General features: G+C 42.2%; 1 protein-coding gene across 5 annotated transcripts in view; it reads right to left on the bottom strand.

Annotated features, from left to right (window-relative positions):
* The window catches only part of SPECC1 (sperm antigen with calponin homology and coiled-coil domains 1), a 315,868-nt gene that overhangs the window by 241,008 nt on the left and 58,006 nt on the right, over nt 1-16,854 (bottom strand). For 2 of the 5 annotated variants that reach the window (XM_017950416.3, XM_017950415.3), the window contains exon 1: nt 8,625-9,235. The exons of 1 other annotated variant lie outside the window; for it this stretch is intronic. The gene's annotated coding sequence lies outside the window, so the exon portion shown is untranslated. Of the gene's footprint in view, nt 1-8,624; nt 9,241-16,854 lie in introns of those variants that run through there. 2 more of the 5 variants (XM_031656992.1, XM_017950417.3) reach the window with 2 other exon arrangements.

Genomic DNA, 16,854 nt, shown 5'->3' with positions numbered 1-16,854 from the left:
TCATAGCTCACTGAAGCCTCAAACTCAACACTGAAGCGATCCTCCCACCTCAGCCTCTTGAATAGCTGGGACAACGTGCACACCACCACGCCTGGCTCATTTTTTTCTTTTTTTAGAAATGGGGTCTCACTGTGTTGCCCAGGCTGGTCTCAAACTCCTGCGCTGAAGCAATTCTCCTGCCTCAGCCTCCCAAAATAACACTTTGACCTTGACTCCAATGTCTGCTTCCAGTGCTGTGAGAAAATTACTGTCTGTTGTATAAGACCTACAGTCTGTGATACTTTGTTGTGAGTGACCGAGCAGACTAACACAACTCTGAAGGAAGGTTAGGAGGTTGACATGTGAAAACTGGAGGAGAGGGCATTCCAGGTAAGAAGAGGAGCACCCCCAAAAGCAGGCAAAGAGCGGTGCTGTTTGGCCACAGCGGGCGAGCACGATGGAAGTTATGCAGAATAGTGCTGGAAAACAGGGTGGCAGCGGATGGCAGAGGCCCAGAATGGCAGGTTAAAGAGCTGAGACTTTGAGGGTGCCTTTTCCTTATGTGACTGGTGGCAACTCAGTATCATCTGTGATGGAAGGAGGCAGTGGGCGCAACAGGAGGAGTCTGAACGGCTAGCCGGCTGCAGGTGGGGCCACCGCGGCCTAAACTGGCACACATGGGCCCCAGGGGCTCCTGGGGTGGCTTTGGGGGCAGCAAAGGTTTGTTGATTGAAAAGTTATGTGTGTGTTATAATGTGGGAAACTCAGGGCCACAGCACGGCTCACCTGTGAAAAGTTACAGCACAGATCAGAGCAACAAACACATCATGAGATCCTGAGGCCCAGAACGCTGCACCTGTGGGCTCTACATTCCGGACAGATCCCAGTCCACCCCAATCTTCCAGATGCCACTACCCCTCTAATTCACCTCCATCCTCTCCTCAGCCCTCTCCCTCCGCCTGGCTAATCTTTCCACACTAACCACAGTGATCCTTTAGAAATGTAGGTCAGATCCCATCACTCCTCTGCTCAGAGCCCTCCAGTGGGTCCCTGTGTCCCTTGGAATAAAACCCAGGCTTCCTACCATGGTTCACATGCACACCCGCATCCCCACTCCCCAGGCCCTCTTCTCCCCTTCACTCCCAGGGCCCTGCTGCACTGGGAAAGAAACACCAGGCTCAAAAGGAGTCATGGGAATTCACTCGTTTACACAAACAGCTGGGGACTGTCTCATTCATTTGTTAGCTGGAGAATCATTCTGGAAGCACCTCCTGTACCTAGGCACTGCAGTAGGCACCAGGACACAGGATGGGCAAAACCAAACACCACCCCTCCCCACCTGGGGCTTACCATCCGGTGTAGGGAACTATCAAATGGCCTTGGAAATACCAGCTATCAACTGGGAAACCTCTACTAAAAAAAAGGCACTGTGTGACTTTTTAGAGCCTATCCAAGGGGCGCAGGACCCAGGGGGGAGGAAAAGACCCTTTGGTGACCCTCCCAGGATAATAAGCATGAACTGGATGACAAGAGGGACAGAAACCCACAGGCACAGGGAACAGCAAAGTGAGGAGGAGGGATACTGTGGCAGGAAGGAGAAAGCAAGTGTGGGGTGGGGATTTCAAGTTCCTGCAGCTACAGGGGTGAGGCCGGTGAGCAGGACCACCCCCACCTGCACTGATCCCATCATGTGGGCCCGGCCCTCCTCAGGATGGCCAAGGGAATGCCCAAATCTCTCAGCATCCCAAGCCAGCTCACAAAAGCCGCTGTGCCGCTTCTTGTCCTGGGGCTCCTTCCATGCAGCAAAGGCTCGCAGGCAGCGCAGGAGAAGCCAGGAGGACTTCCTTTCCCTATGTTCAGACCTCATCAGTGAGACCCAGAGAGGCTCTCAAGCTCCCAGACTCAAGACAACCCGAGACCCTCCCCCGAGGATCACATTCTTTACCTACTGCGAAACCTCCCCGAGTCTGCCTTCCCCAGCAGGCAGCAAGGCAGGCCCCTTGTTGCTCCTCTGCCCCAAGCCATTTATTGTGGGCACTTGTGGATCTTTTCGTTACAAGGAGGCCCGTTACCGTAGCAACCAGGTGTGGCTCCCGCAGTCTGTCTCAGAGGGGCCCTCTGATCCCCCGAGTTGTAATGTGTTGCTGACTTATCTCATTCTTGTAATCAAACAAAATAAATACATGCTCTGCAGTCTCTCCCTCTTTCGGTGATCTCTTTCCTACAGTGTCCTCCCTGAGTTCACTGACAAGAGAGTCCCCCTCTGCCAGCTAAATATCTAATCCTAATACATTCCCTTTCGCCCACATAAATAGCATCCCTCTGTGATCAAAGCAACCCCATCCACGCCTTCCAGACCACGTTCAGAGTTTTGCCTTCATTACTTACCATCTTCACTTGCAAATTTAGCATCATTTCATTTTCATTGTTTCTCACGGTTAAGTCCTTTCAAGATCCATTAATAATGTTAAGTCAATTTTAGGAACTGTAATAAGTAATGGTAGTTGACAATGGCAACAACTGTGAAAAGAGGCATAAAAGAACCAAAATCTGGGAAACAGGGGTCCCAGTGAAAGGAATGAAGATATGGCGGTAGGGGTGTGGAGAAAGGGATGGAATGGGAGAGACTGGAGTGACGCAGGCTCTCCTCAGAGGACCCTAGTTTCCTTGCGCCTCCTGACCACCCAGGGAAAGGATCCCTCCTCTGTGACTCTCCACCACAGCCCCCAACAGCAGCTTCACAGCTACCATCACAGTCAGTGATATAATTCATCAGTATTTACTGTCCCTCCTCTCCAACCCATGCGTAGGTCCCTAGAGACTGGCACGTTCTCTCTTGCTCACCCTTATCTCCCGAGGGCCTGGCACACTGCCCAGCTCAGACTGGGTGCTGGATGTCTGCTGGGTGGATAATGGATGAAGAGCTTATTTTGAACCTCAGATGACCGTTTTTTAAACTAGAGAGGCTGGACACAGTGGTTCACGCCTGTAATCCCAGCACTTTGAGAGATCAAGGTGGGAGGATCACTTGAGCCCAGGAGTTCAAGAACAGCCTGTAGAAAGCCTCTATACCTACAAATAAATAAATAAGCCAGGCATGGTGGTGCACACCTGTAGTCCCTACTCAGGAGGCTACTCAGGAGGCTGATGTGGGAAGACCTCCTGAGCACAGCAGGTTGAGACAGAAGTGAGCTATCTGATCACTGCACTCCAGCCTGGGTAACAGAAGAGACCCTGTCTCTAAAAATAAATACAAAAATAATAAATCAATAAACCAGAGATAAGGAACACAGGATGGAAAAGAAAATGAGGAGAACAGTGCCTCGGGGGGCGTCTACGAGCCGTGTGTGGGAACGCAACTGCACAAAGCCTGAAAACAGGGACAGGAGATGGAAGAGGTCAGCACCCATCAATAAAGCAGCTTTTCCTCCATGCCTCTTGGGTGGCTTCCTTTTCTAAAACATAAGTTAAGACCTTTAAAGCATCTTTAAACACTGCCACCAAATGCTTATTCTTCCCAAAATCTGTCACTCGCTTTCCCAACCTTGAGCTTCTACAGCTAGCATCCTGTTCCCAAGATTCTTCTTGCCTGTGGGTCTGGAAAATTGTCTGTTTGTTTACTTTATACAAATACACAAATTCAGACTCATGAAATATTCAAACACAGGAGGATATCTAGCAAGAGGAAAAAGCAACCTTGCCCTAATTCTACTTCCCTCTCCAGAGGTGACACAGGAAACAACAGTTTGATATCACACATCCATTGCTTTTTATTAAATGAATTTTTATGTACATACAAATAAAAATATATAGCTTATATTTTTAACATAAATATGTTTATATTGTTTATGTTTACTTAAAAACATGTACAGTGCTTTTCTAAGACAAATCAAAGGTAAGCATATTTTACCTTTTGATAGATTTTATAAATTTGCCATACAAAAAAGCTTTACTAATTTTTGTTCCCATTAGTGATGACTGCCAGTGCCTATCTTCCTATGTTCTCTCCACACTGCAATATTATTCATATTTTCCATTTTTGCCAATATGTTGCATGGGAAATGACATTTCATGAGTATTTGGATTTGCATTTCTATGACTATTATTGAGGTTGAACATTGTATGTTTATTGGCCTTCTATATTCCTTCTTCTAGGAATTGTTTTTTTATAACCTTTGCCCATTTTTCTCTGGTGTGTTTTTTCTAGTTGATTGCTGGAATCATTTATTATGAGTAGTACTCTTTGTGGTATGTGGGCTGCATGTATTTCTCTCGGCCACATACCTGTCTTTCAGTGTACCAAGTTTTTAGCATACGGCGACTCAAACGTGTCATTCTTTCCCTCTGTGGCTAACACAACCTTTCCTGTCTCCCAAGATTACGTGAAAGGTTGTCTTAAGCCATAGAGGGAAAGAATGACATGTTTGACTCTATAAAAATACGAATGTATTTTTACGTATATATGTAATATAATCCATACTCATGTATATAAAGTCATCTCTATATGCCTCAGATAGTCTCTCTACACATCTACCTGCACCAATACTTTTTCGGTGTGTGTGTTTTAATTTAGCTTTTATTTCCTCACTCCAACAACCCTATGGAATAGATACTATTATTAATTTTATCCCCATTTTACAGATAATAAGACTGAGGGACAGATAAGTTAAGGCTGAGCCATCTGCCTCCAGTGCCCATGGGCTTAACCAGAATCCTATGTTCACTCAGTACTACTCCACACAACTCATTTTCTCTCCATATCATAAAAGCAACAGGCTGGGTGCGGTGGCTCATGCTTGTAATCCCAGCACTTTGGGAGGCTGAGACGGGTGGATCACCTGAGGTCAGGAGCCCGAGACCAGCCTGGACAACATGGCAAAACCCCATCTCTACTAAAAATACAAAACTTAGCCAGGCGTGGTGGCGGGCACCTGTAATCCCAGCTACTCAAGAGGCTGAGGCAGGAGAATCACTTGAACCCGGGAGGCAGAGGTTGTGGTGAGACAAGATTGCACCACTGTACTTCAGCCTGGGCCACATAGCAAAATTCCATCTCAAAAAAAAAAAAAGCAACAAAAGTTATCACAGTGTGATAATGGCGTAGAAATAGATTGCTCCTGTAAATAATCAAATAATCCAGAAAAATCATATAACAGAAAAGCTGGAGATATATAAAGAAAAAATCATAAAATATTAGAAAACATAAGGGTGGCTCATAAATGATGCTGGAAAAACTGGTTAGCATTTTTTAAAGTCAGTTTAACTTTACTTTCACATCATCCATGAAAGAAAATACTAGAAGAAAATAAACGACTTAAAAACAGAGAAATTAGATCTCTAATATAGAAGACTTACCAAAAAAAAGAACCAATTTGACTATATAAAATGTTAAATGACTGCATGTGTTTTAAAAACTCATTTTAAAAAGGTAAACAATAGACTGGGGAAAATAACTGACAAAAATATGGCAAATAAATCTTACCCATATAAATCGGCCCCAAAAAGCCAGCATTATGATCCTATAAAATGATCAAAAGAGAAAGTACAACTTATAAACAAGCACGTAAAAAATGTTCAGCCTAGTTGTATTAAAAGAAATGCAAAATACCATAAAGAGGTTCGGTTCTGTTTTTCTTACTCTTTTTTCCCCATGATGCTGTTGGCTGGTGGAATGGATGAAATTGAATGAATGCTCCAACACACTGTGTTGATAGAAAGTAATTTAGCAACATATACCAAGCACCATTAAAATGGTTATGCCCTTTTACCCAGTAATCTCACATCTGAAACTCTACCCTACAGATACAATCCAAAAACATAAGGAAAGTTCCATGGACAAAGACAGTTACTAATCTACTACTTATAACAGCAAAAAACAAAAACAAAAAAAAAAGAAAAGCAACCTAATTTTAAAAAACAGGGAAGAGTTAAATAATTTATGGACCAATCACTTAATAAAATATTTTATGCTATTAAATAATTGTCAAACTAGGCTGGGTGCAGTGGCTCATCCCTGTAATCCCAGGACTTTAGGAGGCCAAGGCAGGCAGACCGCTTCAACTCAGGAGCTCAAGACCAGCCTGGGAACCATAGTGAAACTCCATCTCTACCAAAAATACAAAAATTAGCTGGGCATGGTGGCACACGCCTGTAATCCCAGCTACCTGGAAGGCTGAGGTGGGAGGGTAGCTTGAGGCTGGGAGGTGGAAGTCACAGTGAGCTGAGATCGCGGTACTGCACTCCAACCTGGGCGACAGAGAGAGATTCTGTCTCAAAAGAATAATAGAGTAATAATTGTGAAACTATATAACATTTTTAAAGCCTTATGCTATAATATCTAGTTGTACAGGTAGAAAGAAATATATAATTTTTTTAGAGACAGGATCACACTCCGTCACTCAGAGTGAAATGCAGTGGTGAGATCATAGTTCATTGTAACCTCGAATTCCTAGGCACGAGTGATCCTCTGGAGTATCTGGGACTACAGGCATGCAACACCACAGCTGGCTAATTATTTATTTTCTTATTTTAATTTTTATTTTTTTGAGACAGGGTCTTGCTCTGTTGGCCAAGGTGAAATGCAGTGGCATGATCACAGCTCACTGCAGCCTCAACCTCCTGATTTCAAGCGATCCTCTTACATCAGCCTCTTGAGTAGCTGGCGCTACAGGTGCATATCACCACACCCAGCTTGTGTTTTGATTTTTCTGTAGAGATGAGCTATCATTATGTTGCCCAGGCTGGTCTTGAACTCCTGAGCTCAAGCAATCTACCTGCTTCAGCCTCCCAAAGTGCTGGGATTACAGGCATGACCTACCGTGCCCAGCCCTGGCTAATTTTTTTTTTCTTTTTATTTTGGAGACAGTGGCCTTGCTATGTTTCCCAGGCTGGTCTCGAACTCCTGGTCTCAAGCAATCCTCCTTCTTCTCCTCCTGAGTAGCTGGGATTTCAGGTGCGAGCCACCACACCCAGCAAGAAATACAGAAATTTTAACAGTTGGTTTAGGGTGTGGGATTAAGTTACTATTTTCTCCAATTTCTGAATTTACTGAAATGCCATATCAGAGCACGAGCTCTGGATTGAGAGACACTTGCATCCCCATCCTGGCTGCACCACTCACCTACCTGTCCACCCATCTCTCTGACCTCTGGGATTACACCTGTAATCCCAGCACTTTGGGAGGCCAAGGCAGGTGGATCACCTGAGGTCAGAAGTTCGAGACCAGCCTGGACAATGTGGTGAAACCCTGTCTCTACTAAAAATACAAAAATTAGCTGGGCATGGTGGCATGCGCCTGTAGTCCCAGCTATTCGGGAGGCTATGACAGGAGAATCACTTGAACTCAGGAGGCAGAGGTTGCAGTAAGCCAAGATCAAGCCACCACACTCCAGCCTGGGTGACAACAGCGAGGCTCCGTCTAAAAAAAAAAAAAAGTTAACACATTGGAAAAATAAAATTGGAATGAGGAATGATACTTCACAAGTGGTGGTTTATTTCAATTTCACGTTTTCAAATGAGTTTAGTATTGCTTATTTTGCACCCCCTCTCCTGCCTTGGGGGCTCCTCCGTTTGGACAGCCTTGCATGTTAACTCACTTGGTAAAGGAAAGGTGAAAGGAAGTGAAACACGGCTACTGTAAAACAGAACCACAGAGACACAGAGTCCATGGAGCTGAGCTGTAAAGGAGCAGAAGCAGCCACACCAGTGAGTTCTGCAGCAGGAGCAGCACCTTCGCATTCTATCGAGAAGGGGCAGAAGCCACATTTCCCAAGAAAACTTAGTGTGGACCTCCTGCACCGCTAAGCTAAACATTTTATTCCAATAGGAAATTAGAGTCAGTGGGACAAGGAAATAAAAAGCAAAAACTTAATTTCTAGAAACAGAGTGGGTAAGAGAGATTTTAAGGTATCTTCAGCCCTGTGAGGGGGTATGGAGGAAAACGGTCTCAAGCAACCATATAATAAATAACTTCTCAGAAAAGCCGCCAACTTTATCATATTATTGCTTGAAATTCTGCCATCTGGGCTTCACAAGCATCTCATTTCAGACCCTAACACGATGCATGTATTGCCCAGATGTTGAGCACTGGGACATTATCAGACCCTCTGCCAGATGACAGGGCACACTACAGTGCTGATCTCCAAGGGGAGATGACTCGAGAACGTTCCAGGGGCTAAGCACTAGTTAAGTGGGTGGTTCTCTTCACAGGACCTTAGACATCCCACACTTGGCAAAAAGAATGCACAGAAGCAGCCCTATTCACCCTGTATGGGAAAATAATCTACACCCTGCTACTAATTAGTACTCACAGCGCTTCTTTTCTAAAGAACTTCATATATTTACTTGAAGTCGGCATTAATCATCCTTTCCTTGCAAGATGAAACAGGTGACAAGCAGCGAGAAGACCATTTTATTTCAAGACATCAGAAGATGGGTTTCAAATCCTTTTTCAGCCCCCCCAAAATCATGCATGTGTCATTAACTTATCCAGTCCATGCACCACGGGAGAATGTATTCATACTGCCTTAGTCACACCAAGATCCACTGGGTCTGTAAGACATTGTACCTAAAGCAGAAGCACCTCTTCCCCAGCTATCCTAAGATTTTCCATCTCTGTCTTAAATAATAACCAACCATGTACTTACTGCAAAACTCTGCTTCTCCTGCTTCTCGGGAGCTGCCGACCTCAATCAGCAAGTCAGCCACTCTATTCTGAGTTTGGTGCTGGCCTGGGAGGAAAACCACACTCAGAGGGGGCTGGGCAGAGAGTGCTTGAGCAACGCTTCACTCAGGAAGCAGGCGGGCTCTGCTCTCCCCAAGTTCTGATGGCCTCTCCCCCTCTCTCTCCTGCCTCTCACAATCTCTCTCTCTTCTCTTTCTTACACGCACACATGCACAAAGTGCAAAATCATATTTCCATCCTACTTGGTCCTCAATGCTTAATTTGTACCTCTCCAAAATGTAAGGGTTTCAAGATGTAGGCTGGCTAGCTTTTTGCTGATTGCTCCCTGAGACATTGAACAGATTTAAAAACAAAAACAAAAACTCAGTCTGCTCTCCACAAATGCATTTACCCTGAAGCTTCAGCCATGCCCCACCACCTTGCCATGACCCTGTGAGTACTGTGAGTTCTAGGTGGGAAGGGGAAGTCGGGCTGTGACCAGGAAGCATATCACAGCAGGGGCTTCTGGTGAGCCAACTAAAGGGATCTCAGAAGTAGGCATCTGAAACTCCTAGGCTTCAATAATTTGTTGTAATTTTTTTCATTCCAAATAAATCTTTTCATACTTAATTTTGAATTCAGGGAGCTCCAAAATGATATGGGCATCCTCACAAAACCTGGGGTCTACGCTCCCTGCTACTATGGACGGCCTAGAGTCAGCCCCAGTGACAATGACCTACTGCAACGGGGAGCAAATACACTGCCCAGAAAACACCGAAAAAATGTTCTGAAGGTAAACGAGCAACATGTGTTATATCCACAGGCACCAAGAACTCCATCAGCAGGCCTGGGCTAAGCTTAGTCATTGCCACAAGCTGCATTTTTACTGCTATTTTACTGGATAATAGGTGTGGAAGGCAGCCAGTCTGCTCTTGCATGGCAGAGAGCTCTTATATAGCAGGTGGCATGGGTTTGCAGAGCCTCTGTGACACAGAATCCCCCATGTTCACTATAATTCTAACTCCAGACTCAGACTCTGTCATTCTAATGGACAGAGTGCAGTAAAGAACAGTTCAGAGCCAGCCTGGCCTGGCACGGCAGCCCCATGCCCCACTTGGCCAAGGCTGCTGCCTCTCATGGCCATCCCGCTTTGCCTTGAAGGAGACAACAGGCACAATGCACTGAACCTGCTTTCACTGAGGAACACCCATCCTCCTGGGGGGCAAGGGGCATACAGGGTCCTAACTCATCTCGGTGACTCCCCATGTGGCACCATGGCACAGACACAGGAGGTGGTAGTGGTAGGGACTCTGCAAATGACAGACACCTAACTCAAGTTTGCTTAAGCAAAATAGTGAGTTTGTTGGCTTTACTGATTTAGGAAAGTCTAGGATGAATTCAGGCTGGCTTTAAGCCAGCTAGACCTTGAGGTCCAATGATGTCATCAGGAATGGTTTTGAATCACATGTAACTTCACTCTTCTAAACTAGTATGATTCAAACAGGGGTGCTCTGAGGATAGGAAGGCCTTGCCCGGCAGCACTGCAGGACTAGAGGTCTTTAGCATTTGAGATTCCAGATTAGAGAGTCTCTCCCAGAAAAGAGCCTGAGGTGATACACTGTCCAACCCATTCGCAGTGGAGAGGGACCTGGATGATTGGCAGCTCCACTAGTTATGGGAAAAGCAGTTTCCAAAAGGAGAAAAAAAGCTAGGCAGAAAAAAAGTACAAGCTAGTCACTCAACAGCGTCTTGGATTATTAAGCCTTTCATGTGATCATGTCTTACTTCCCTCATTACACTGTAAATCTATCAATAGAAAGATACACACAAAATGTTAACAGTGCTTATCTCTCAGACTGAGGGTCATTTACTTTTTAAATTCACATTGTAGCTTCTAAATTTTCTAAAATAAATATTATTAACCTGTATAATAAAATAATATACCTAAATAAGTTATCACATGTTTTAAAAAATCCTACTTACAATAGTAACTATCCATAAATAGACCTGGTAAGAAAGTTACAGTCGCCCCCCAAAATTCATGCTTTTCTGAATGACAAAAAAGAAGACTGGATGAAAAGCATACCATGCTCTCCCAATGGATATTCATTCTCTGTAAACAATTTTATAAATGTGATGTAATTCCAAAAAAAATTCTAATCAGATTAGAAATATGATGAAAATTATTTATAAAATTATCCTAAAATTCATCTGGTAGAATAATTGATTATTCTCTATAGAAGCTATGAAATAACTTGATTCTTCTCTAAAGAAGAAAATTCCATATATACACACACACACACACACACACACACACACACACCATTTGTACTACCAGATAGTAAAATAGATCAGAAAAGTAAAAAGTTACAATGGCATGGTTCAGGAATACAAAGAAGAGCACTGGATCATGGCAAAGCCCAGAAATAAGAATTTAGATTATGAGGAAGACGGCATAACTAATCTAGGATAAAGAATGGATTGTTTTAGCTGAGCACAATAGCTGGTGAGCTTGTAATCTCAGCTACTTGGGAGGCTGAGGAGTGAGGATTGCTTGAGCCCAGGAGATCAAGGCTGTAGCACACTATGATTGTGCTTGCAAATAGCCACTGCACTCCAGCCCGGACAACATAGTGAGACCCTGTCTCGAAAAACTAAAAAAGAAAAAAGACCACACTTCAACCTGGGCAACATAGTGAAATCTTGTCTCGAAAAATTAAAAAAGAAAAAAGAAAGAAAATATAGGAGATTATCCTGAATACGGTAGGAGAGGCCTCTCTGAGCCTACAGGCAAAGGCAGAATACATAAAGAAAAAACAGATGTGACTTACTTGAAAATTGAAAACTTCTGAAAAAAAAAAACCCACTATAAACAACTTGAAAATGTCAATGACAAGATGAGACAAACGTGTGTGCATAACCTTTGGTTCCATTATTCCATTTGTAGGAATGTATCCTACAAAAATACTCATGAATGAATACAAAGCTATCTGAGCAGGAGTGATGAGCTTATCCTTGATTATGACAACAACAATGGCAAGAAAAGAAATAACTTAAAGTCTAATTGGTTAGATTATGGTATATCCACATAATTAAGCCTTATGCAGCCATTAAAAGTGATAATAGATACAATATAGATAAGATATAGGAAAATCCTCAACAAAATACTAGCAAACTAAACCTAAAAACATACATAAAGGATTATATACCATGACCAAATGGAATTTATTCCAGAAATTCAAAGTTGGTCAAAATCAATGTAATTTGCCATATAATAGAATAAAGGACAAAACCATATGATCTTCTCAATAGATGCAGAAAAAGCATTAGACAAAATCCAACAGATTTTCATAATATAAACACTGAATAACTAAACATAAAAGGGAACTTCCTCAACTTGATAAAGGGCAAGTTCAAAACACTCACAACTAACATTGTACTTAGTGTGAAAATCTGATAGCTTTCTCCTAAGATCAGAAACTAGACAAGCGTGTCTCTGCTCTCACCACTTCTCGTCCACATTATACCAGAGGCTTTAGTCTGGACAATTAGGCAAGAAAAAGAAAGAAAACGCATCCAGATTGGTAAGAAAGTAAAATTAATTCTAATCACAGATGACATGCTCTTGTAGGTATAAAATCATAAGGAATTTACAACAAAAAAAGCTCTTAGGGCTAATAAAGGAGTTCAGAAAGGCTGCAGAACACAAGATGTTACAAAAATCAATCCATTGTATTGCTACACACTTGCAATGAATAATCCAAATATACTCAGAAACCAATTCCATTTATAATATCATCAAAAAGAATAAAATATTTATATGTTTATAAAATATTTATAAATATGTTTAATTATAAAATATTTATAAATATGTATGAATAAGTAAGTGGAAGATCTACACACTGAAAACTACAAAATGTCATTGAAAAAACTAAAGAAATCAAGTAAATAAACAGACATCCCATGTTCACATAAGACAGTCATATAGACCAATGGAATAGAATTGACAGTCCAGAAGTGAACCCATAAATTTATGGTCAGTTGATTTTCAACAAGGATGCTAGGACAATCCAATGGGAGACAGTCTTTCCAACAAATTATGCTGGAATAACTGGATATCCACATACAAAAGAACAAAGTTAGACTCCTACCTCATACTATATACAAAAATCACCTCAAAGTACAAGAGCTAAAACTTTACAACTCTTGGAAGAAAACATAGCTATAAAACTTCATGACTATATTAGACACTATTTTCTTAGAGATGACATCAAAAGCAGAAGTAAGCAAAGACAAACTAGATAAAGTGGACTTCACAAAAATTAAAAATCTTTTGCTTCAAAAGATACTATCAAGAAAATGAAAGGATATGCAGCCATAAAAAAGAACATGTCCTTTGTACGGACACGGATGGAGCTGGAGGCCATTATCCTCAGCCGCCAGCTACTGCAGGCGAATACTGCATGTTCTCACTTATTACTGAGAGCTAAATGATGAGAACTCATAAACACAAAGAAGGAAACAGACACTAGAGGGTAGAGGTTTGGAGGAGGGAGAGGAACAGAAAAGATAACTATTGGGTACTGGGCTTAATTCCTGGGTGATGAAATAATCTGTATAACAAACCCCTGTGACATAAGTTTACCTATGTGATAAACCTTCACATGTACCCCTGAACCTAAAATAAGTTTTAAAAAAATGAAAATGAAAAGATAACCCACAGAATGGGAGAAATCATTTGCAAATCCTATATATGATAAGGGTCTACTATCTATAATGTGTAAAGATCTCTTAAAACTCAATAACAAAAAGACAAATAACCCAACTGAAAAGTGGGCAAAGGATCTGAATAGATATTACTCCAAATAGACTATACAATACAAGTGGCCAACAAGCACGTGAAAAGAAGCTCCATATTAGACAAATCAATCATTAGGTATTCTGCAAATCAAAGCCACTGGGAAATACCACTCCACGTCAACTGGGATGGCTCCAGCCAAAAGGACAGATATTAACAAGTACTGGTGAGGATGTGGTGACGCTGGAACCCTCATACATTGCTTATGTAAATGTGAAAAAGTACAGCCACTGTGAAAAACAGTTTGGGGAGTCCCTCAAAAAGTTACACACCTTTACTATTATGACCCAGTAACTCCAGTCCCTGGTATATATCCAAAAGAATTGAAAACAGAAGTTCAAACAAAAACTTGCAGACAAATGTTCACAATAGCACTCTTCACAGTAGCCATAAAGCAGACAAAAAAACCAATGGCCATCAGCTGATGAATGGATAAATATAAAATGTACATCCACACAGTGAAATACTATCCATCAGTAAAAAGGAATAACGTACCGATACATGGATGAACCCTGAAAACCTTATGTTGAACAAAAGAAGCCACACAGGCTGGACACCATAGCTCACGCCTACAATCCCAGCACTTCGGGAGGCTGAAGCAGGCAGATGACTTGAGCCCAGAAGTTTGAAACCAGCCTGGCCAACATGGCAAAATCCTGTCTACCAAAAATACAAACCAGGTATGGTGGTGTACATCTTGGTCCCAGCTACTTGGGAGGCTGAGGTGGGAGGATCGCAGAGTTTGCAGTGAGCTGAGATTGCAGCACTGCACTCCGGCCTGGGTGACAGAGCAAGACCCTGTCTCAAAAAAGAAAGAAAAAAAAAAAAAGAGAAGCCACATGCAGAAGACCATATATTGTATAATTCCACTTCTACGAAATGTCCAGAAGAGGGGAATTCAGACAAACAGAAAGTACTTGAGTGGCTGCCACAGGATGAGGGAAGGAGCGATGGAAGGGTGGTAACTGCCCTGGGTTTTCAGGGTGGGGGGTAATGGAATGTTCTAGAATTTGACAGCAGTGACTGTTGTATAACCTTGTGAAGATACAGACAAATCACCATATTGTTCACTTTTAAAGTATGAATTTTATGGCAGTGAATATAAGTGAATACATGCTATCTCTATAGAAATATTATATATACTATAAATATGTTAAAAATATTATAAATATGTAAACATTTATATAAATGTGAATATATGTGAATTTATGGCATCTCAATATAGAAAGCGATACTATAAAATATCCAGTGATCTAGAACAATGATGACAATATATGTTGGTAGAAAATACAAATTGTAAAGTGTTTGCAGTAGGAGCTCATATTTACATTTAGGTATATAAAAAAGACTGAAAAAAAAATCTGTATATTAAGAATGGTTAGGCTGGGCATGGTGGTTCACACCTGAAATCCCAGCACTTTGGGAGGCCAAGGTGGATGGATCACCTTAGGACAGGAGTTCAAGACCAGTCTGGCTAATATGGTGAAACCCTGTCCCTACTAAAAATACAAAAACCAGTTGGGCCTAGGGGTGTGCACCGGTAGTCCCAGCTACTTGGGAGGCTGAGGCAGGAGGATCACTTGAACCTGGGAGGCGGAGGTTTCAGTGAGATCGCACCATTGTACTCCAGCCTGGGTGACAAAGTGAGATTAAAAAAAAAAAAAAAAAAAAAAAAAAAGAATGGTTATCTAGGTGGTGGAATAATAGGAAATTTTAATTTTCTTTATGCTTTTTAAATTTTTCTACACTGTCTACTATGAACATGTAACAGTTTTGTAATTTTTAAAAATCTATTTAAGACTGGGCACAGTGGCTCACAACTGGAATCTCAGCACTTTGGGAGGCAGGAGGATTACTTGCATCCAAGAGTTCAAGACCAGCCTGGGCAACATAAGAGCCCTTATCTCTACCCAAAAAAAAAAAAAAATTAATTAACCAGGTGTGGTGGTATGGCACCTGTAGTCCCAGCTACTTAGGAGGCTGAGATGGGAGAACTGCTTGAGCCCAGGAGGTTGAAGGTACAGTGAGCAGTGACTGTGCCACTGCACTACAGTCTGGGCAAAACTCTATCTCAAAAAAAAAAAAAAATCTACTTAAGCATAACAACAATTATGTATCCTGACAGCATCAGACTCTATTTGTAAATTCATGGCTTATATTGCAGAAAATAAATTCCATTCAACCTGAGGAAGGCTTTCTTCATTGTAGAAATAATTAAACCCTGCACAAGACATCCTTTGCAGGGACTCTAAATCTCTCCTCCCGGATTCTGTAAGAACAGAGTAAGATGATCGACTATAATGGCATGTTGAGGTGTTCATTTGCAGGGAGACCGGGCAGTATCAGGGTAGCCAAGCTCCAGGAGCCGGATGGATGACTCCACACCAATGCTCTTCCACTGAAGGAATCTCTGTGCAGGCTAAGTTCCTCAGTGGGCATCCAGCCCGCTCTCCACAGAACAAGAATTCCTAAATGCTAGCCAAAAATCAAAGCTTAAAAATGCTCTGTTTGCTCTTGGAAAACAAATTTATCAACCCTAAAAATAACTAGGAGAAAGGCAAAGATGAAAATGACTCTGAGTGAGTTTCAAACAGATGTTTGGCTAATTTTTGCAAAGGCTGTTAGAATAAAAGTCCTCAGAGAGGGGTACCCAGGAGACTCTTAATGATTCTGGATGAAAGGACACACTCCCAGAGGTAAAAAAGGTAAAAAGCTTCATGGGTTTCAGAGTTTCACCTAGCCAGCCACAGATCCAGTTTTTATTACCAGAAAATGGGTATGAATAGAAATTGTTTATCTGATGGTATGGTGTTATGATTGATTGATAGACAGACATAGATAGATAGATAGATAGATAGATAGATAGATAGATAGATAGACAGACAGACAGACAGATAGATAGATAGAGATATAGATAACAAATTATAACAAGGGCTATGGGCATTAGGAACCTGTTCCTGGCTCCTGATGCCTATAGTTCTTCTTATAATTTCAGGGCCCTTTAGGCCTCAGGAAACAGAATCTCTCTCTCTGAACTTCTCCTGTCCTTTCACCTGCCCGAGACAGGACCCTAATCTAATTATGGGTCAGAAGTCCCTCAATCTAGAGAGAGTCCTACCCATACCCTAAAGGAAGGAATGCTACACAGAGAGGCCAAGAAAAGTCTTGGAGAGATGGGCATGCTGGGTTTAGATCATGTACTTTTCGTCCAATCACATTTCTACATGGCTGTGGTGCCTATGCAATGAAGCCTCCACAAAAACCCAAAAGGTCACAGTTCAGAGAGCGTCTGGACAGCTGAACACCTGGAAGTTTCTGGAAAGCAGTGCACCCAGGGAGGGAGTGGAAGTTCTAT

Source organism: Papio anubis, chromosome 17 (genome assembly GCF_008728515.1).
Source record: "Papio anubis isolate 15944 chromosome 17, Panubis1.0, whole genome shotgun sequence".
NCBI lineage: Eukaryota > Metazoa > Chordata > Mammalia > Primates > Cercopithecidae > Papio > Papio anubis.
Note: the sequence above shows the minus strand (reverse complement) of the source record. Positions and strands in the feature narration are given on the sequence as shown.